The sequence below is a fragment of the Pinus tabuliformis genome, chromosome 1_1 (genome assembly GCF_031772625.1).
Source record: "Pinus tabuliformis cultivar Carrire ecotype Pingquan chromosome 1_1, CPIR1, whole genome shotgun sequence".
In the NCBI taxonomy this organism is placed as follows: Eukaryota; Viridiplantae; Streptophyta; class Pinopsida; order Pinales; family Pinaceae; genus Pinus; species Pinus tabuliformis.
In genome coordinates this window covers 119959418-119981014 of record NC_142297.1, presented here as the reverse complement: position 1 = coordinate 119981014, position 21597 = coordinate 119959418, and the positions used below count along the sequence as shown (strand labels likewise).

The following is a 21597-nucleotide window of genomic DNA, read 5'->3' as shown; positions in this document are numbered from 1 at the left end:
ATCAGAGTTCGAAAAAAGGTTGAATGCACACTCACTTTCACCTCTGTTTGGGGACGGGAACTGCAGACCGTGCCAACTACCAAAAACATTGTTTTATATGTTCATGCAAGCTTTAACGCAATAATTTCAGTTGTAGGAGTGTCCATGCACTTAGATTTTGTGGAGTAGCTCTTTGTTTCAGCACCATGCACGATTCTCCCTTAACTTACATTGTTGTTCTTTGGTTTTTAATAAAACAGTGAGAGTAGATTGATGACATTTCGGTGATACTCAAGACAGAGGTGATTTGTTCCATTTACACTGTGCAGCACCACTTTATCATTTCCTTATCCTTCTCAGCCGTGCCTAAGCCATCTCCTTACCTCCCAGCTAGATCATTTGCCCACCAACTCTTCTATTATCCACGTTGTTTTATCTTTTCGGCCTTCCATTGCCTCCACCCTTCTATCGACCAACCAGCTTTACACACCCCCTCTCCATCTCATCTCTCTATCCATAAGCCATCACAAGCTCCCCTCTCATCCTACCTATCCACCCATACAGCTCATTCACTCCTCCATCACCCAAAACTCCGATTGCAGAACATCCTGTAGAAGTTAGCAGACTTCCTGTAGAAATCCCGAGCTTCCTGTAGGATCCCCTGCAGACATCCTGTAGAAGCTTGCAAACACGGTTGCCAGGCATCTGAACGTTGTGAACTTCTGTGGAATGATGTTAGGGATCCCCTGGAACCTCTCAGAGTCCTCCTGACCTTTTCCAAGCCTTCCTCCCCTTGAACTACCCCTGCACAGTCAAGACCCAGTAAGAAGCACAGTCATAATAACTCCAACCACTTGAGAAAAAATACAAAAACATGTTCTCTTCAGATGAAAGTAGTTTAGACTCATGCATCTCATCTCACTAGAAGTAATGGCATCATTTTTAGAAGTTGCATTCCCACCATTGCATCGTAAGGATTAAGCTGGTCAAATTAGGGTTTACTAGGGTTTCCATGTTTTGTTGGCTTTCAATTCATTCTGGCAAAGTAGGTTAATTTCCTTTGAGATAGCTTTCGTTCATCACTTAAAAAGCTTCTTCTGAGAACATATAGAAGTTTGCTTGAGCCCTAGCGGACTTGTGCCAGCTGACCAAGTGACAGATACGACAAGAGCTAGTACTTGTGCATACAGCACCGTCACTTCCAAGTTTTTTACGAACTACCGGGTTGATAAAATTAGAGAAGGAAGCTCTAGGAGTTGTAGCATTATTGCTACAATACTGGAGCCCACCACCGCCCAACATAATATAGGGTCAAAAACCAAAATTTTCTAGGGTGCTGCCCCGGACCCTATAGAGCAGGGTTACCTGCACCCCTCAAACCCCCTGTGACTCCCTCCCGCTACGCAATCCGTGCAATGAAGAGGGGGCTCCACCCCCCTTCTAACCCCCCAGTTAACTACATGGTCTAGTTGTGGAAATAATATAACACAACCCATCTTGTCAGGCCAAGCAGTTACTAGTGGCCGAGTTGAAGGCTTTCGAATCAAACGCAGGTTCTGACTCTGAATCAGAACCCGATAAGAGGAATGACAAAGGGAAGCATATCATTGATGTAGATCCCATTGCCACCGTGGCCACCACAAAGATCTAGAAAATTGAGCCTGAAGATCCAGAGGAGGGGGAACGCCTCTTCCACCCACAAATGTGGGTGAAGGGTTCTCCACTGCAGTTCATTGTTGAGAACGAGAGCCAAAAGAATCTCATTTCAATAAAAGTTTTGAAGCGGATGGGCCTAAATACTACACCACATCCACAACCATACACCATTGGGTGGCTTCACCATGGACAATATCTTCACGTCAGCCAGAAGTGTCGCCTTCCCTACAACATCAAGCCCTTCACGGATGAGGTACTATGTGATGTTGCTCCTCTTGAATTTTCTGATGTATTGTTAGGACAACCATACTTATGGAAGAAACATGTTGTATATGAGTCTAAACCTCGCTTTATGATTATTACTTTGGCTAATAAGTTGTACACGATACCAAAGGTAGCCCTTCCTACCACCATCTCTTTAATCACTGCAAAGAAATGCAGTAAGATCATTTCCTAGACCAGAAAAATTGTTTTCCTTATGATTCACCCCCAAAGAAAGAAGAAGGTTGTGGCCACGGATTCCATGGAGGGCCCCTATGCACAACAACAATAGATGGACAAGGTCATTGAGGAGTACATGGATATTTTTACCTCACCCATAGTTGTACCTCTATATTGTAAGGTCAAGCACTCCATCGATCTGATCCTGGGAATGCCGCTTCCCAATGGACCAATCTATCGATGCTTTTCTCTGGAGAATGATGAGATCAAGAGGAAGATTCAGGAACTACTATAGAAAGGGCACATCAGGGTAAGCTCATCACCCTGTGGGATCTCGATTGTATTAGTATAGAATAAGGATGGGACCTGGAGGCTTTGTATTGACTATCAGGAGCTGAACAAGACCACTGTACGGAATAGGTACCCAATCCTGTGGATTGATGACCTTCTGGAAAAGTTCAAGGGGGCCAAATATTTCAGCAAGATTGACTTGAAGTCAGGTTATCACTAGGAACCTATCCAACCATCCAATGTGTGGAAGACTGCCTTCAAATCCAAGGAGGGCCTCTTCCAATGGTTGGTCATGCCATTCAAATTGAAAAAAACCCCTACAACCTTCATGAGACTTATGGATGACATCTTATGGCCCTTCACCAATGCATTCGTGGTGGTGTATTTAGATGACATATTAATCTTCAGCCAGAGTTGGTAAGAGCACCTCCACAATATTTGAAAGGTCCTTCAAACCCTTCGACGGCATAAGTTGTGTGCTAAGTTGGAGAAATGCACCTTTGTCCTAACCCAAGTTCAATATCTGGGGTACATCATTGATGAGCATGTTGTACATGTGGATCCATCCAAGATACAAGTCATTCGAGATTGGCCAGCACCAACCACACTAACAGAGCTCCGCAACTTTTTGGGTCTTGCCAATTTATACCATAGGTTCGTGTTGGGGTTCTCTCATATCACTTGGTCTTTAAGTCAAGTCACCAATCACAGAGTGAAAGAAAAGTTCTTTTGGTCGGAAACCCAAGAGCGAGCATTCTCTGAGTTGAAGAATCACCTCTGTTCTACACTAGTGCTCACATTACCAGACCTGCAACAACCATTTGAGATCGAGACAAATGCCTCTGACTATGCTATTGGTGTGATTATTACTCGACATGGGAATCCAATGGCTTAACATAGTGAGACACTTTCATACACAGTCTGAAAGTACCTCACTTACGACAAAGAAATGTATTCCATTGTGCAGGCCTACCATCAATGGAAGCATTAAATTATGGGGAAGGAAACGGTCATCCACACATACCACCGACCTCTACAGTTCATACAGACACAAGGGAAGTTGTAGAACAAACATCATTAGAAATGGTCCACATATCTGCAACAATTCCATTTGAACATTAAGTATAAGAAGGGTAGCACCAATAATGTCATTGATTGCCTCAATCAACCACCGATCATGGCGTTAATCATTGTGCTTGAATCCCGTGGGAACGAGACAATGGGGTGGCCACATCCTTAGAAGAGCGATCCAAAATTTGACAGCATATGCCAGACACTCCTGGAAGGGAAGCAAGTTCCAAATTTTCACCTTCAGAATGCACTGTTATGCCACTTGGGACACATATGTGTTCCATAAAGTGAGCATGCCAAGATTATTTGGGAGGTGCACTACAGTCAGGTCGATGGACATTTAAGAGTGGAGAAAAGAGTGGCGATATTGCAGAATTATTTTTATTGGCCAAAACTTCGTTGGGATGTTGGAAAGTACATTGGATCCTGCACCGCCTGCACCATTTCCAAACCAACCATTAAGAAGCAAGGCTTGTATACTCCTCTACCTACTCCTAGTCAGCCTTGGGAATATTTCTCCATGGATTATATGTCAGGCCTTCCTTCTATTAAGCACGAAAATGATTGTGTTTTCATGGTCATCGACAAATTCTCTAAGATGGCCATCATGGTAGCTTGCAAGAAGAGTATCACAGCAGAGGCCCCTACTAAGCTCTACTTTGAGCGAGTGTGGGTACACTTTCGGATCCCATAATCCATTATCTCAGATTGGGATAGAATATTCTTGAGTTCATTTTGGTCAATTTTCTGGTCGATGATGGATGCAAAACTTACTAAGTCCACCGCTTTCCATCCTCAAACCGATGGCCAAACAGAGGTTGTCAACAGGATAATCGTACACATTTTATGCATGTAAAACTAGAAGCATCCATGCACATGGGATGAAAGACTCCCCTATGTCCAACAGAGCTACAAGAGAGATCTCCACAGCTCAACAGGCCACAACCTCTTTCAGGTAGGGCTGGGATTTCAACCATTATGCCCCATTTATGTGGCCATACCATTTGCATCCACTGAGGTAAATTCGGCTCATGTGCAGTCTGACGCCGAAAGGGATAATAGCTTCATTGAGCACATTCAACACATCCAATAACAGGTCAAAAATATATTTGATAGAGCCAATACTAAGTACAAGCAACGTCTTGATCAACATTGAGTGCTGCACAAATTCTAGGTGGGCGACAAAGTTTGGCTTCATTTGCAGAAGGAGCGCCCTACCGTACCCCACCATAAGCTTCGCCCACATGGATATGGCCCATACACCATCACCAAGGTCATCAAGGACAATGCCTTCAAGCTCAAAATGCCACTGTTCCTTGGTTTGTACCCAATATTCAATGTAGATCGCCTTCGGCCTTACTTTCCACCATTTTTGGACACATCAAACATTACATAACAAATCACACCAACAAAACTCAACGCAGACTGCATGGAACATGCCACAACTGATCAAATCATTGACACACAGATGAATAACACTCGGAAACAGAGGATACAATTATATCGAGTTGTCAAAGAAGGCCAACTCCTTCACCGGGGCAAGTGGTTCATAAGGGACCAAGTTCAACAGAAATTTCCTCACCTCATGGAGGCTCTACACGCAATGGGAACCATTGCTTCCTAAGGGGGAAGGAATGATCGAAGTGGATATTGGTGGCCACCCACCTATTCCACCTATACCCCCTAGTCAATTTCATCTATTTCCTTAATTGTAACACAATTTACTATTTTTGGAAGTTTTTCGGGTCCTGAATTTTCGGAGCCATTTTGAGGCCCTAAACGATGTGTTTTTGGCAAATTTATTTCGGCGATTACCAAGGAAATAATGTCAACAACTGTATTCCTTGGAAATATGTTTCCAACGAGGTACCATATGTGTCAAACGGTGATAATATGACCAAGTTACAACCCCAGGCAGATGGATGGCCAACTAACCCTAACGGGCCCATAAACTCTTGGTGTTACATCTCCTCGATTAGGGTTTTGGTTCTTTATGGTTTTCTCTTATTATTCAATAACAAAAATGCCCTTGAGCCTCATTGTAACTCAGTTCAGAGGCATGTAGCTTCCACATCTCTTCTCATAGATAACCTACCATCACTCAAGCTATCTTATTTCCATTCTATTTGTAATCACAGTTCAATATTTTTCTATTAATGAAAGGAAGTGTTTTTCTATTGCATCTCAGTGTTTATAATTATATCTATAAGTTGTTGCGTTCCTGTTTAAGTTCGGATAAATCTGAGGAAAATTTCTCCATTTGTGCAATCTTTGTGTGCCAAACACTGCTTTCACTATGCCAATGTGCCATTCTGGGAGGCTAATTTGTTGACCATTGAGATTCTTCGTACTGCAGCTCTGCAAGCTCAAGACATGTCCAAGCCTCTACCGAAGAACTTATTGTGGGAGGTGGTTAACACCCATGGTTAATAATGTTGTTATTATTTAATTTTGTTATTAACAATGTAAACTTTGAAATGGGAACTATAAACTCAAAACGGGAACTCTGGCCAAAAAACGCCAAAAAAACATCAAAAACAATGCTAAAAACAAAAAGTGTGTATATTGGAATGATGGTTTCTTTTTAGGGACAATTTTGAACATGTTTTAAAAATGGCAGTGAAAACAAAATTTTCTTCCAAAATACAGCTTGAAAACGAAAAAAGTGATTATACTAGAACGATGATTTTTTTTTTAGGGTCAATCTTCAAAATTTAAAAAAAAAATTCTAGTAAAATGATCCAACAACATAAAAATGACTCATAACTTCTCATTTAACACCATATGGAAATCAAAAATTTTATTTCAAGATACAATGCATACATCAGTTAGATAAACTGTCTTAAACAATTATTCAAAATCACTCATATTTTCTTGCACACCATCAGAATTCACATCTTCAGATGAGTGACTGGATGCTGACGAAGATGTTCCATATTCTTCTTTTTCATAAACTAGTGCCCCATCTGAGTCCACATGCATGCCCATTATTTCAGGTTTCAAAATTCTTCTAGATCTACGACTGGTTTCAGCAGACTCCCATCTCAACACTATTCCTTATGGTAACAACCTTTTCAGAATCGCTATCGTCTTGAAGTGAAGAGTTCCTCTCTTTGTTAAATTGAAGTCATAAACAAGTATGTCAACATCCTCCAATTTAAATATGTCTATGCGGTGACGATTTATATTCGTACCCTTTCTTTTTCTCTTTCCGCCATTTTTTTGTCAACTACCATTTCTGGCTTATACACACCATTGAATGGGTGTGTATTTGTGGCATACCAATGTACTTCAACACTTGTAACATCCTCATTTTCTGTAAAGAACTTTATAACTTTAGCAACCCAGAATGGATAGCCATTGGGATCTCCATCTGCTAGCACTGTGATCATGCAACCCTCCTTAATATCCTATACTAAACCCCTGTAAAGGTTTTCCATGGCTTCACGTTGTGCACGAGATCTTTTGGAACCAATATACATCTCTCTTTCCTCTGCCTGTGAAGAATTAATAATACCTTGAGATTGTTGTTGTTCAACAATTTTTATTTCCTCATGTGCATTCGACACATTTTGTGGCCAAATAAATGGATTTTTCAAAGGTATATCTTCATTTGTTGTTGTTGAAATGATATCACTTTGATTATTGAAAAATGACTCCCACCAAACTGAATCAGCAATGTCAAAGTACTCATATGTATATCTAATACATTTTTTAATTTCTTCTAGGCAATCAGAATAATTTATATCTCTATTTTGTTTGCGTGCATTATGAACTTCACCAACTGATTGTAATAACAATATTTTTTACGCAAATATTGGATGATCTGGAATGAACTTCAAAAATTGCAAACCTGATGACGATGCCCATTTTGCAGTAGTTGAATACTTCTTGCCCCATATTAGTGTTTTCCCGTCAATTTTTTTGATACAAAATTAATGTTGGAAGCTAATGTCATTAAGTTGTTCAATGCATTTCCCCTCACAATATGATCCCATAATAAACCTTCGCATGTCAACAGTTTCTTCCAACACATCAAAAGTAGGCTCTAGCATGTATGATTTCTTAATACATTCAATTAATGATGGCAAGCTCCCAACTTCCTTCCTCCTCAATGTGACTGAAAAATGACTTAACATCTAATCAATATGGTCATGAGTGTGCCTAACAAGAAGGAAACCAACCTTTACCTTTTGAAAAATTCTCAATTCAACAAGCATGTTTAGATATCCAAAAACAACCTAATTTTTGTTTTCACGGCAAGTGTTGTCCAATTGTAGATACAAAACTTCAGGAAGATTACCAAACCAATGAGAAAGCACATCATGAATTATGGTTATGGTCAGATTTGCATCATTATGAATATTTGGAGCTATGAAGTACACCTTTGGCAACATTTTCCCATTGAAGACCATACAATCAACCAAGTGATACTGAATAAATTTTTCCTCCTGTAAATTTTTGGGTGTGCGAACAAAATGTGGTAAAAGTGTTTTCTTCTGGTCCATACCATCAATTATCAAACCCAAATATTTATTCAGATTATCATAACACTTCTTTCGATGCTTGTACAACGTTTTCCTTCCATTTGTTTGTTGTTCGCGATGCTCCTAAAGTTCTTTGACAATTGAATCTACACAACATAAAAGAAAACCATTAAGAAATATGTTTTCATACTTGATGAATATACAATTTTAAAAGTTAAAGTTGTGAATGCCTACCTCTTTCTTACCCTTCACATTTGTCCCTTTTTTATTTAAGAGAAGCACATGTACTACAAATCCCCATCCTTGTCTTCTTAGGAATACAAACATTGTTGAATTCTTTCTTCCATACCTTCACAAAATATTGATATGTAATGAACTGGCCATGTCCCTTAGCACCTTCTGCATATTCTTTGTATAAGTTGTAGATTTCTCGTCTTGAAAAATTATCTGGAATATTTATTGTCTCTCTATTTGGAATGCACTCTCCATGCTTTGAAAAGAAATCTTTCATCCATGACATTACAATATTTGATAATGGCCTAAACTATCTTTTATAACGTACTTTAGAATCAAATGTGGGATCCTTTTCCAAATTTTCTTGAATTCTCGAGAGACGAAAATTCCCAATCGAATGAAACATTTTGAAAGCTTTTCTACAGATAGATAAAGTCCTAATATGATAATCATAACTTGACAATGTAGATTGCATGCACCCAACTAAATATGAATTTTGCATGCTTTTATTCATTGACAAATATCTCTTCCTTCTCTCTAATGCAGATTTGAAATCCATTTGTTTCAAGCAATATTTTTGGCAACATTCACTTGAAATGAGTGCACCGATAGAACTTCTTCTCGTCAGATATTCTGCTCTACCCCTTGTATAACTAGAACATCTTGCATTGATACGAAAAGGTCTGCTCCTACTCCTCGATACAATATTTTTTGGCAACATCTCCATCATTGGATCATCATTTCTATACGGATTTTCATCATCATTAAGAGGAATGTTATCCACACTATGATCAACTGTGCTTTTCAAATACTAACTTGGAGGATATTCTTCATCTTCCCCTTCTTCAGTGCTACTATCATAGTCCTTAGAATTCGAACTCAATGGAAAATTTGACTCGATGTTTATTAGATATTCTTCCTCATATGCATTTTCAGCGCTGCTCTCACAGTCCATAGAATTAGGACTAAGTGCATCATCCTGTCCTTCATCACTACTACCTTTATACTCATTAGAATTAGGACTAAGTGCATCATCCTGTCCGTCATCACTACTACTCTCATGATCCTTAGAATTAGGACTAAGTGGACATTGTGACACTCCATTCTTTTGAAATTCATCATCACGCTCTTCATCTCTCTTGCTTTCATAGTCCTTAGAATTAGGACTAAGTGGACATCGTGACACTCCATTCTTTTGAAATTCTTCATCCCGCTCTTCATCACTACTGTTGTCATAATCCTTAGAATTAGGACTAACTGGACACCGTGGCACTCCATACTTTTGAAATTCAACATCCCGCTCTTCATCACTGCTGCTCTCATAGTCCTTAGAATTAGGACTAACTGGACACTGTGACACTCCATACTTTTGAAATTCATCATCATGCACGTCATCACTATTGCTATCATAATCCTTAGAATTAGGACTAAGAGGACACTTTGACACTCCATTATTTTCAAATTCATTATCACGCTCTTCATCACTGTTGCTCTCATAGTCCTTAGAATTAGGACTAAGTGGACACCGTGACAATCCATTCTTTTGAAATTAGTCATCATGCTCTTCGACACTGTTGCTCTCATAGTCCTTAGAATTAGGACTAAGTGGACACCGTGACACTCCATTCTTTTGAACTTCACCATCTTGCTCTTCATCACTGCTGCTTTCATAGTCCTTAGAATTAGGACTAAGTGGACACCGTGAGACTCCATTCTTTTGAAATTTGTCATCAAGCTCATCATCACTGCTGCTTTCATAGTCCTTCGAATTCGAACTAAGTGGAATCTGTGACTCTTTATTTATTTGAAATTCTCCATCCCCTCTTTCATCGGTGTTGCTCTCATAGTCCTTAGGATCAGGACTAAGTGGAAGAATTGACTTTCTATTCATAGTGGAAGAATTCCTGCTATATTCATCCATATGAATAGATTTGTTACGTGATGAAGATGTTGATGTTGTATAAATCGAAAAATCACTATCAGGACAATCCATCCCTTTCAAATAGAAGATGTTGAATGATACAAATGGAGAGTCTCCTAAAGATATTATATAGCTTAGAGAATGAAATTTTCCCTCCAAAAATCCCCCCCCCCAAAAAAAAAAAATTTGCAAAAATATTTCCCACCAAAAATTTTCCTCCCAAAAAATTTCGCGAAAATATTTCCCTCCTAAAAGTTTGTGAGATTTATTTCTCTTCATTATTTTATTCTACAATTTAATGAAAAATGTAAACCAAATTTTTTTATGAAATAAACCATTAATGTTAAAATTGTAAACTACAACTTCTACCTAAATTATTTTAATAGTCAAAGTATATAATATTTACTAAACAATTGAATGTTTTTTTAATTTTTATAATACATTCTAAAAAAAATTAATCCCATATTCACCCCGTTGTAAAACAATTCCATAATATTTGCTTTATCATATTTTCCTTCATCGCCATAAAAAAATTAACATGTTAAAATTTATTAAAACTGTAGAAATTTTGAATAATTTAACACATATTCAACAGAGATTATCCTGATCATGTACTATTGCGGAATACATACACAATACATAAGCTCCTCTACGTTGATCATCAATTTACAGAAGCAGAAACATTCACAGGCACACATAAAAGCATCAATCAAACTCATAAACACAGTATGTATCCCGGGGAAAGCATCTCGCTAAAAACCCCAACTATCTGTATATTATATTGATTGAATCATGTAACATTACAAAGTACAATGCTTATCACAAGCAATCCAATACCAGCTCCACCTGTTACACACAATACAGCTCAGATCTGATCTCCAAATCTATTCCACTGCTTGCCTGCCTCCACTGCTCAATACCTGCTCAAGAACTGATGAGAATGGCTCACCAAACTCGTTTTTCACCTGAAAAATAGTCACTCACTCTTTGTTGGACATGAGAACAAGCTATAATGTGGGAAAATACGTGAGCAAACTCATTGGCATACTCAATCCCTTGATTGTGCAAGATCTGGTGCACAACTATAGTCACAACTAATAGCAATCTGATTCTCTACCACCTGTCCCTGTTGAACTGAACATACACTGACATGCAACTGAGTTAACTGATGTATTCATTAGTTGTATTATGAGTTAATAACTTGTGAATTAATTAATAACTAATTCACCCAACTCATCTCTAGTCTATTTTCCAGTTAGACTAAATACAACCAGTTTAACAAAGTTAAACTGAACACAACTCCATCAACTCCACAATCAACTCCACCAAACTCAACTGATTGAGTTCTAACTGAATTCATGCATGCAACAACTCAACTGACTCATAATAAAAGCGTATTTCCTTTTGACAGTTGCATGTGCCACCTCTGTAGCTCAAACTGAAGTGCTCCAAGAGAATAAGATTAAGTTTATAGTCCAAATATTATTGTGAGATAATAATATTTGACTTTTCTATTTTTGACAGCCAGTCTAAAAATAGACTTTGATCACTCACACTGTGATCACTCACACTTTCATCAAAAATAGAAGTCCATCTATTTTTCCCCAACTTGATCAATCATCCATAAACAGCAACCTGCAATCCATAGACATGATCCATATGTCTAAAAATAGACATAGTCTAAAAATAGACTTGCGCCAAAAATAGCCTGTAGGCCCACTTAGTGAAGGCGACTCTTTTCACTAAGCTCCATCATCTTGTTGCAATCTCAACACTCCCTCTCGACAAGATATGGATTATCAGCAACCCCTATCCTGCCTCGGTGGTACTCGAATTTGCTCCTGGTGAGACCCTTCGTCAAAATATCAGCATCCTGATCCTCCGTTGGAATGTACGAAAGTAACATGATCCTCTGCTGCACACAATCTCTGATATGATGGTACCTGATGTCAATATGTTTAGATCTATCATGAAATACAGGATTAGCCGAGAGTTTAATGCAACTCTGGTTATCACAGTAAATCACAGTAGGATCCAAATGAGAACCGAACAAACCAACTAGGATCTTCCTCATCCATATAGCCTCGCATGCAGCCAAACTTGCTGCGATATACTCAGCCTCCGCTGAACTGAGTGCCACGGATCTCTGCTTCCTGCTGTACCAAGAAACTGTTGTCGATACAATACTGAAGACCCCTCCTGATGTGCTCTTTCTGTCTGTTGGGCTCCCTGCCCAATCTGCATCCGTGAAGCCACATAGCTTCACCTCATCCTCCTGTCTGTACCACAAACCATATCCCGATGTGCCTCTCAAGTAGCGCAATACATGCTTGCCCGCCTTCCAGAAGAGCTTGGTAGGCTTAACCATAGCTTGTGAAAGCTGGTTAACTGCATAGCATATATCAGGTCGTGTATTAACCAAATACATCAGCGACCCCACCAACTGTCGATAAACAGTGGCATCCACTTCTTCTCCCGAAGTGGCATCCTCCTTCCTCCAACCTCCAGGAAGAGGAGTATCAACAGGCTTGCAGCCATGAATGTTGAACTTCTCCAGTATCTCCCGAGCATACTTGCCCTGAGAAACAAACAATCCACCACTGCGCTGCCATATTTCCAATCCCAGGAAATAGTGAAGGAGGCCCAAATCCTTCATCTCAAACTCTGTAGCAAGATCCTTCTTGCATGACAGTATCAACAGCTCATCACCCGTTAGAATCAAATCATCAACATACAGTACAATGATAAGCAACTTACCCTCCACCACAATCTGGTATAGGTTCGGATCCGCCTCGCTCTTGGAGAATCCAAGTCCTGTAAAATAGTTGTCTATCCGTGTGTACCAAGCACGTGGTGCTTGCTTCAACCCATACAGCGCTCTCTTGAGCCTGCACATGCGACTTGCTGCTGAAGACTTCAAAGCCTTCGGGCTGCTCAATGTACACCTCCTCCTCAATGACTCCGTTGAAGAACGCAGTCTTCACATCCATCTGATGAATGTGCCATCCCATCTGCGCTCAGAAAGCAAGAATCGTCCGTATGGAAGAATACCTTGCGACGGGTGCAAAGGTCTCCTCATAATCGATCCCCTCAATCTGTGAAAAGCCTCGGGCAAAAAATCTTGCCTTGTACTTCTCCACACTCCCGTCAGCTTCCTGCTTAACTTTGTAGATCCATCTCGAACCCACCACTGATTTCCCTTCCGGTCTAGGAACAATCTCCCATGCACTGTTTCTGACAATAGAATCATACTCTTCCACCATGGCGTCTACCCATGCGGGATCCTCCACAGCTTCCTCGAAAGAGGATTGCTCAGTCACAACACACTTGCTCATAAGAGCCATGTATCTAGTGTACCGATCAGGTGACTGTCTCTGCTTGCATTGGGCTGTAGGTGGTCCTACAACTTTCTCTGCATCTTGAGCCAGTCGCTCAGCTTCTGTCAAGCGCTTTCACCCTCTGATGGCTGGCGCTGCATGAGTGGTCTCTTCCACTCCATGAACCTCATCCTGTGGCTGATCCACGTCCTGAAGCTCATCCTTAGGAACTAATAGCTCCTCATCTGCATGCAAGTGTAGCTCCCTCTCAAGCGAACACTTCATGGCTTTCTCCTCCTGAAATTTTATATCTTGTCGCACAACAGTTTTACCACTGTCTGGCAAATACACACGATAGTTGTGGGGCGTATCAGTGTACCCCACAAATATCCCAACCTCTGCGGTCGGCTCCAACTTCTTCCTGGCATCCTTCGTCACATGCATGTAAACGTTAGCACCAAAAATCCTCAAATGAGAAAGATCAGGCTTCTTACCAGAATAAGTCTCCTCAGGTGTACTCATGCCAAGTATCCTATGAGGACAACGGTTCTGCACATAAACTGTTGTATTGCATGCTTCCGCCCACAAGTGAAGGGGTAGGCCCTGATCATGCAACATTGCCCATGCAGCACCCACGATCGTTCTGTTCTTCCGCTCAGCTACCCCGTTCTGCTGTGGGTCATGGGGAGCTATGAGCTCTCTACGAATCCCTTATGCCTTGCAGAAATCCTTGAACTCGTCCGAGATGTATTCACCACCATTATTGCTCCTAAGAGCCTTCACCTTCTTCCCCGACTCTTTCTCGACCAGTGCTTTGAATTCACAGAACTTTGAATATGTCTCGCTCTTCTTCTGCATGAAGAAGATCCAGCACTTACGAGAGAAATCATCAACAAAAATCACATAATACCTGTGTTTTGCTGTCGAAGCAACTGAGAAAGGTCCACACACGTCTGTGTGAATTCTCTCAAGGATCTTCGTGGCACGACTATCCTTCTCGTGAAAGGTGGCTTTCACAAACTTCCCCAAAGTACACCCCTTGCACTAATCTGACTGTGCAAGTGTGCCTTTAGGAAGCCCTGTAGTGATCTGCTGCAGTATCTTCAAGGCTCGATGGTGAAGGTGACCCAATCTCCTGTGCCACAACTCACCATCATCCCGGCTCACCAATCCTTCTGCCTTGCCCGCCATTGTTGCACATCCATCTACATGCAACTGATAAAGGTTCCTCACTCGAACCCCTATCTTCCGGGTCTCACCAGTTGTCTTGCTGCGCAGGAAGGCCTTTCCCTTGCTGAAAACAACATCATACCCCTTGTCTTCTAACATCACCACTGAGATGAGATTCTTCTTCAATCCTGGAACATGCATGACTTCCTTCAATACAAAGGGTTTACCAGACTCCCTCTCAAAGGAAATGGTACTGATACCGGTCGCACTGTATCTACCATCATCGCCCATCTCGATGTGCACTCCAAGATCTTTGTCCTCCAGATCAGAGAACAAATCTCTATCTCCCGTCATGTGAAAAGACGCACCAGTGTCCAAGAACCACACTAATCCCATCACACTTGAAACCAAGCATGCGATCAATGAAAAATCAAGCTCAAACTAAGAAGCTAAGGCCTCTCCCCCTGCAGATCCAGTAGCTTGCTTGTTCTTCTTCTTCTGCGGACAATTTGTGGCATAGTGTCCGTGCTGGTGATAGTGAAAACATCCTGCTTCTTGCCTTTCGCACCAGACTGAGAAGCTTTCTTGCTCTTCCCTTTCTTTGCTTTGGCAGCCAAAGCACAATTCTCTTCATCAGATCCCTTTGACGAAGATCCATCCCTAGTACTCCGCCTGATCTCCTCCTGCACAAGATCTGACCATAGTCTTTCCCATCCTGGCAACTTCTCCCGACCATTGACAGAGTCCTGATAGGAATGCCAACTCTTTGGAAGACCAAGGAGAGCCAAGCTCACCAAGTCCTCATCATCGACAGTAACCCCCACACTTCCCAGCTCATCTCGACACTGAGTGAACTTCATGAGATACTTGGGAATATTGTCACCCTTCTCGCATTTGATGTTTCTGAGTTTATCTTTGAGCGCCAGCTTCCTCTGATCGCTCTTGCTTTGGAATAATTCTGTTAATGATTTCCACATCAAATATGGAGTAGCCTTTCCATGGAGGCTGGACACAATGTGATCCTTCACGCCCTCCAACAGAATCCTTCGACATTTTGCGGTCTTCTTTTGCCAAACTTTCGCCTCAGCAGCATCAATAGGCTTTGGGATATCCGTATCTATGAACTCCTTCAGCCCATTATCATTCAATACTGCCTCCATCCTGTCCTTCCATGCAATATAGTTTGAGCTGCCCTCAAGAGCATACTCCAATCGTAATCCGTTGAAAGACATTTCAACAACACTGCTGCAAATTCGAATTCCACCAGCAACCAACTCAACTGCTTCCGATCTAGAATTCGTGAGAACAAAATATTTCTCGTACAGAGATTGAATGTATGGGCTTTTACCTGATATTTCACCTTCCAAAGGAAGGATGAATCCAGAGGCTACCTGGCCCGATTACAGACTATGCCTGAAGAAATAGAATGTAAACACTTCCTGAATAGTAGATCTAATGATCAACAGCTCCGATAACATGTAGAAATTTTTCTACAATTATCTAGCTCGCTCTGATACCATGTAGAAATTTTGAATAATTTAACACATATTCAACAGAGATTATCCTGATCATGTATTATTGCAGAATACATACACAATACATAGGCTCCTCTACGTTGATCATCAATTTACAGAAGCAGAAACATTCACAGGCACACATAGAAGCATCAATCAAACTCATAAACACAGTATGTATCCCAGGGAAAGCATCTCGCTAAAAACCCCAACTATCTGTATATTATATTGATTGAATCATGTAACATTACAAAGTACAATGCTTATCACAAGCAATCCAGTACCAGCTCCACCTGTTACACACAATACAGCTCAAATCTTATCTCCAAATCTATTCCACTGCTTGCCTGCCTCCACTGCTCAATACCTGCTCAAGAACTGATGAGAATGGCTCACCAAACTCGTTTTTCACCTGCAAAATAGTCACTCACTCTTTTTTGGACGTGAGCACAAGCTATAATGTGGGAAAATATGTGAGCAAACTCATTGGTATACTCAATCCCTTGATTGTGCAAGATCTGGTGCACAACTATAGTCACAACTGATAGCAATCTGATTATCTACCACATGTCCCTGTTGAACTGAACATGCACTGACATGCAACTGAGTTAACTGTTGTATTCATTAGTTGTATTATGAGTTAATAACTTGTGAATTAATTAATAACTAATTCACCCAACTCATCTCTAGTCTATTTGCCAGTTAGACTAAATACAACCAGTTTAACAAAGCTAAACTGAACACAACTCCATCAACTCCACAATCAACTCCACCAAACTCAACTGATTGAGTTCTAACTGAAGTCATGCATGCAACAACTCAACTGACTCATAATAAAAGTGTATTTCCTTCTGACAGCTGCATGTGCCACCTCTGTAGCTCAAACTGAAGTGCTCCAAGAGAATAAGATTAAGTTTATAGTCCAAATATTACTGTGAGATAATAATATTTGACTTTTCTATTTTTGACAGCCAGTCTAAAAATAGACTTTGATCACTCACACTGTGATCACTCACACTTTCATCAAAAATAGAAGTCCATCTATTTTTTCCCAACTTGATCAATCATCCATAAACAGCAACCTGCAATCCATAGACATGATCCATATGTCTAAAAATAGACATAGTCTAAAAATAGACTTGCGCCAAAAATAGCCTGCGGGCCCACTTAATGAAGGCGACTCTTTTCACTAAGCTCCATCATCTTGTTGCAATCTCAACAAAAACTGATTAATCCCGCATTCACCGTACGGTAAAACATCTCCGTAATTTCACCTATATATTCCATTATCACTATTACTCACATTACATCAAGGTTTTCTGAGGTTCGTTGAAAGACTTGGAGCGAATTTGTGGAGCAGCTACATTGGTATCAACAACATATTCAACGAAGAATTCTCGCAACTGAAAGGTCAGTTAAATTATTTTCCTTGAAAATTCTCATATTAAATTAGTTTAAAGAAGTAGAATTTTTTTTTTTTAAACTTAAGATTTTTTGTCAGCCAAATTAACCAATATTTTCGTTGTGAGCATGGTGTGCCTGGGGTACCCCCATCCTGCAATCGGCTGGCCACCCACTCCCTCTGCACACCCTACCATCCCCCTCCCCAAACTCACCCACCTTGTCCACTCGACCACCCCACACACACCCTCCCGCGCCACCCCTTCCCCCCTACCTCCTAACCCCCACGTCCTACCCCTTACCCCCTTTCCCCACCACAGCCGCCCCCCAACCCCACGCCTATCCCCCCTCCCCACCCTTTTCCCCTCTACCTGCCTCCTCGCCCCTCACCTTCGACCCCTCAACCCCCATCCCACCCCAGCTTCCTACCCCCCTACCCATCCCCCCTACCACCTACCCCCCCCAGCCTCCCCCCCCACCACCTCCCGCCCCTCAACCCCCATCCCACTCCAACCCCCCAACCCTCCCCCCCCCCACCCAACCCCTATCCCATCCCACCTCCCTACCCCCCTACCCATCCCCCCTACTCCCCACCGCCCCCTCACCCCTATCCCCCTACCCATCCCCGCTACGCCCCTACCCGGCCCCACTACCCCTCGCCCCCCCACTCGACCACCCTACCCGGCCCCTTACCCCCCACCCCACCCCTACCGCACCCCCCTACCCGGCTACCCTACCCTCCTTCCCACTCCCCACCCTACCCCACCTACCTGCACCCCCTCCCTTTCTCCTCCCCACTTTCCCACCCCCCTTGCCACCCCCCACCCCCCTACACGACCCTCACCTGCCCCAACCCCCCCCCCCCCCCGCTTCCCTCTCCCCCCTCGACCCTCACACCCTACCCCCTTACCCAGCCCCCACCTGCCCCTCCTCCCTTCCCCTTCCCCCAGCGGCCCCCCCTCGCTCCCCCCTCGGCCCCCCCACACAACCCCACCCCACCCCCCTACCCGGCCCCCTCACCCAACCCCCCCTCCCTTCCCCCTCCCCCCTTAGCCCCCCAGCCCACCGCACCCACCCCCCACCCTACCCCCCTACCTAGCCCCCCCAACCCACTCCCCTACCTGGACCCTACACACCCCCACTCCCTTCCTCCTCCCCCATCGACCCCCCCACCCTACCCCCTACCTGGCCTGCCCACCCCACCCCCTACCCAGCCCCCACCCGCCCCCCCCCCCTTCCCTCTCCCCCACTCGCCCCCACTCCCTTCCCCCTCCCCCACCCACCCCACCTGCCCTCCACCCCCCGCCTCCTACCCTCCACCCCCTCGGCCGACCACCCGGGCGGGCAGGCAGGCTGTCGGGGTGGCACAAGGTGGGTGAACGCGACCCACCTCACGCCACCCAAGTAGCCGGCCAATTCTCGGAATCGGCTGGCCACCCCAGTGGGCAGGGGGGGCACCGGGGTGGCGCGGGGTGGGCAGCGGCGCCCCACCCCGCGCCACCCTAGCAGCTCGCCCGCTCGCCTGAGTGGCCGGCAGAGGGGGTGGGAGGCGAGGGGCGGAGGGCGGGTGGGGTGGGTGGGGGAGGGGGAAGGGAGGGGGGGCAGGTGGGGACCAGGTAGGGGGCCTGAAGGGGGAGGGGGAAGGGAGGGGGGTGGGTGGGGAAGGGGGGAGGGTAGGTGGGAGAGGGGGAAGGGGTAGGGTGAGGGGGGCAAGGGGGAGGTGGAAGGGTGGGGGGCGTGTGGGGGCCGGGTATGGGGTAGGGTGGGGGGGCTGAGGGGGGAGGGGGAAGGGAGGGGAGCGGGTGGGGGAGCTAAGGGGGGAGGAGGAAGGGAGGTGGGGCAGTTGGGGGCCGGGTAGGGGGGAAGATTGGGGGGGACGGGTGGGGGCCATGTAGTGGGGTAGGGTGGGGGCGCTGAGGGGGGAGGGGGAAGGGTCGAGTAGGGGGGTAGGGAGGGGGGGCCGAGGGGGGAGGGGAAGGGAGGGGGTTGGGGTGGGTGGGAAGGGAACGGGATGGGGTTTGGTGGGGGAGCCGGGTAGGGCGATAGGGTCGGGGTGCCGAGGGGGGCAAGGGGGTGGGGTGAGGGGGCTGGGTAGCGGGGTAGGGTGTTACAGGGGTCGGGTAGGGGGGTAGGGGGGGGCCGAGGGGGGTAAGGGGGATAAGGGGGTGGGGAAGGTGGGTAAGGGGGTGGGGTGGGGGTCCGGGTAAGGGGGATGGGGTGGGGGGGCCGAGGGGGTAGGGGGCCCGAGTAGGGGGGGTGGGGAGGGGGAGTCGAGGGGGGTAGGGGGGCTGGAGGGGGGATGGAGGGGGTGTGGGTGGGGGCCGAGTAAGGGGGTAGAGTGGGGGGGGGGGCCGGGTAAGGGGGGTAGGGTGGGGGTAGGGGGTTGGGGGGGAAGGGAGGGGGGAGGAGGGGGTTGGGGGGGAAGGGAGGGGGTTGGGGGGGGTAGGAGGGAGGGATGAGGGAGAGGGGGTGGGTCAGTGGGGTAGGGGGGAAGGGGGGTGGGAGGGTGGACTGGGGGAGAGGGGGGGGTAAGGGGTGGCTTATACGGGTAGGAGGGAGGGCCAAGGGAGAGGGGCTTGGGGCAGGGGGGGGATAGGAGGGAGGGCTGAGGGAGAGGGGGGGTAGGTGGGTGGGGTGGGGGAGGCGGGTAGGAGGGAGGGCTGAGGGGGGTGGCGGTTGGGGGTAAGGGGAAGGGTGGAAGGGGGGTAAGGGTGGGGTGGGGTGGCCATCTGATCGCGGGGAGGGGTGTGTCGGTTGGGGGGGGCAGGCGAGGGGGGTAGGGGGAATGGGTGGAAGGGGGGTAAGGGTGGGCTGGGGTAGCCATCCGATTGCGGGGTGGGGTGGCTTGATTGGGGGGAGGGAAGGGGGGTAGGTTGTAGGGGGTTGGGGAGTGGGGGGGAAGGGGGTGGAATGGCATGGGGGTTGGGGGTGTTACACAAAAATATCGTCACCATGATTATTTGCAGTCAGTATGGGTCTATCATCACTTGTACTGTCCTCCTAAGCAAGTCTAGGACCTCAGCTCTTCAAATCAAGCTTTGAAAGTGGGAGAAAGACATTAAAATTCAATGTAACTCTGGTTCCGCACTTTCTCTCATGGTCACCTGCGGTCCCACACCTTCTGTGTACAAAAGCTGCGTACCTACCCGCTCTGTTCCTAACGGTGCAGGTGCGGACCCCTGTGAAAGTCAAAAGGCGCAATTTTTATCTTAAAAAACTCACTTTGGGTTAATTCTAGAGTTTTCTAGAAGGAGTTTTGACGTGGATTGTTCGCTCTGAGGTGGTTCATGCATCCCAAAAGAGAAGGAGCTAATCCCTTGACTAAAGGAGCTATCCCTTTGAAGGAGGGCTTTATCCCTTTGAAGGAGGACCTAGTAACTTCCCTCCATTGCACTATAAATACAGGCATTGGGGTGAGGACTAGGGAGGTTAGAAGCTAAACATTTTGAGGGTAAATGTTGGTGAAATTGAGACTCTTTGGTTGAGCTTGAGAGGAGAGATCACATACCTCTTGATTCTATTGAAGAGTGAGTGAAACTTGTCAAAGTAGAGGAGACATCTTGTTGGACCCTGGGAGGAGCTTGTACAACGTCAAGGCAAAGGTTGTAAGGTTCTTCTTATTTTGAATTAATACAATCAAACTCATTTTTCTCAACAAGTATCTTATGTTATTTGTTTCATGGACTCCTTGACTTTCATGTTAAATATGTTTTATGCAATTGGTTTTTCAGGTGCTATTTAATGTGTTTGCCTTGTTTGTGTTTGCAGATTCGCGAAAAGGAGCTCATTCAGATCAAAGGAGCGAGGGCATCCACAAGCTTGCGTTGGACCAAAGGTAGGCCCTAAAAACCTTTGTTTGCTATTGTTTATTGAAGCATATTTAGAGAAAGATAGTGTCTGGTTGGTTTGCTTGTCGTTAGGTCTTCTTTAGATTCTAGGAAGGTCTATCTTGTCCGCAAGATCGACTCATTCCGTGCGACAAAATGGCGACTCCGCTGGGGACTTGATTGTTTTCTTTGTCTATACTTTAACCTGAGAAATTGTTTTTCCTATTTCTGTTTTTGACTTGATGATTGTGGGATTGGGTGAATTTAGTTAGTTTTGAGTTAGTTTTT

The 21597-nt window shown here is 44.6% G+C and overlaps 2 pseudogenes; both read left to right on the top strand.

The window, feature by feature from the left end:
* LOC149211938 (acyl-lipid (9-3)-desaturase-like) overlaps positions 1 to 5868 on the top strand; it is a 65794-nt pseudogene extending 59926 nt beyond the window's left edge.
* Positions 1 to 21597, top strand: part of LOC149211937 (large ribosomal subunit protein uL3-like) — a 103202-nt pseudogene that overhangs the window by 61007 nt on the left and 20598 nt on the right.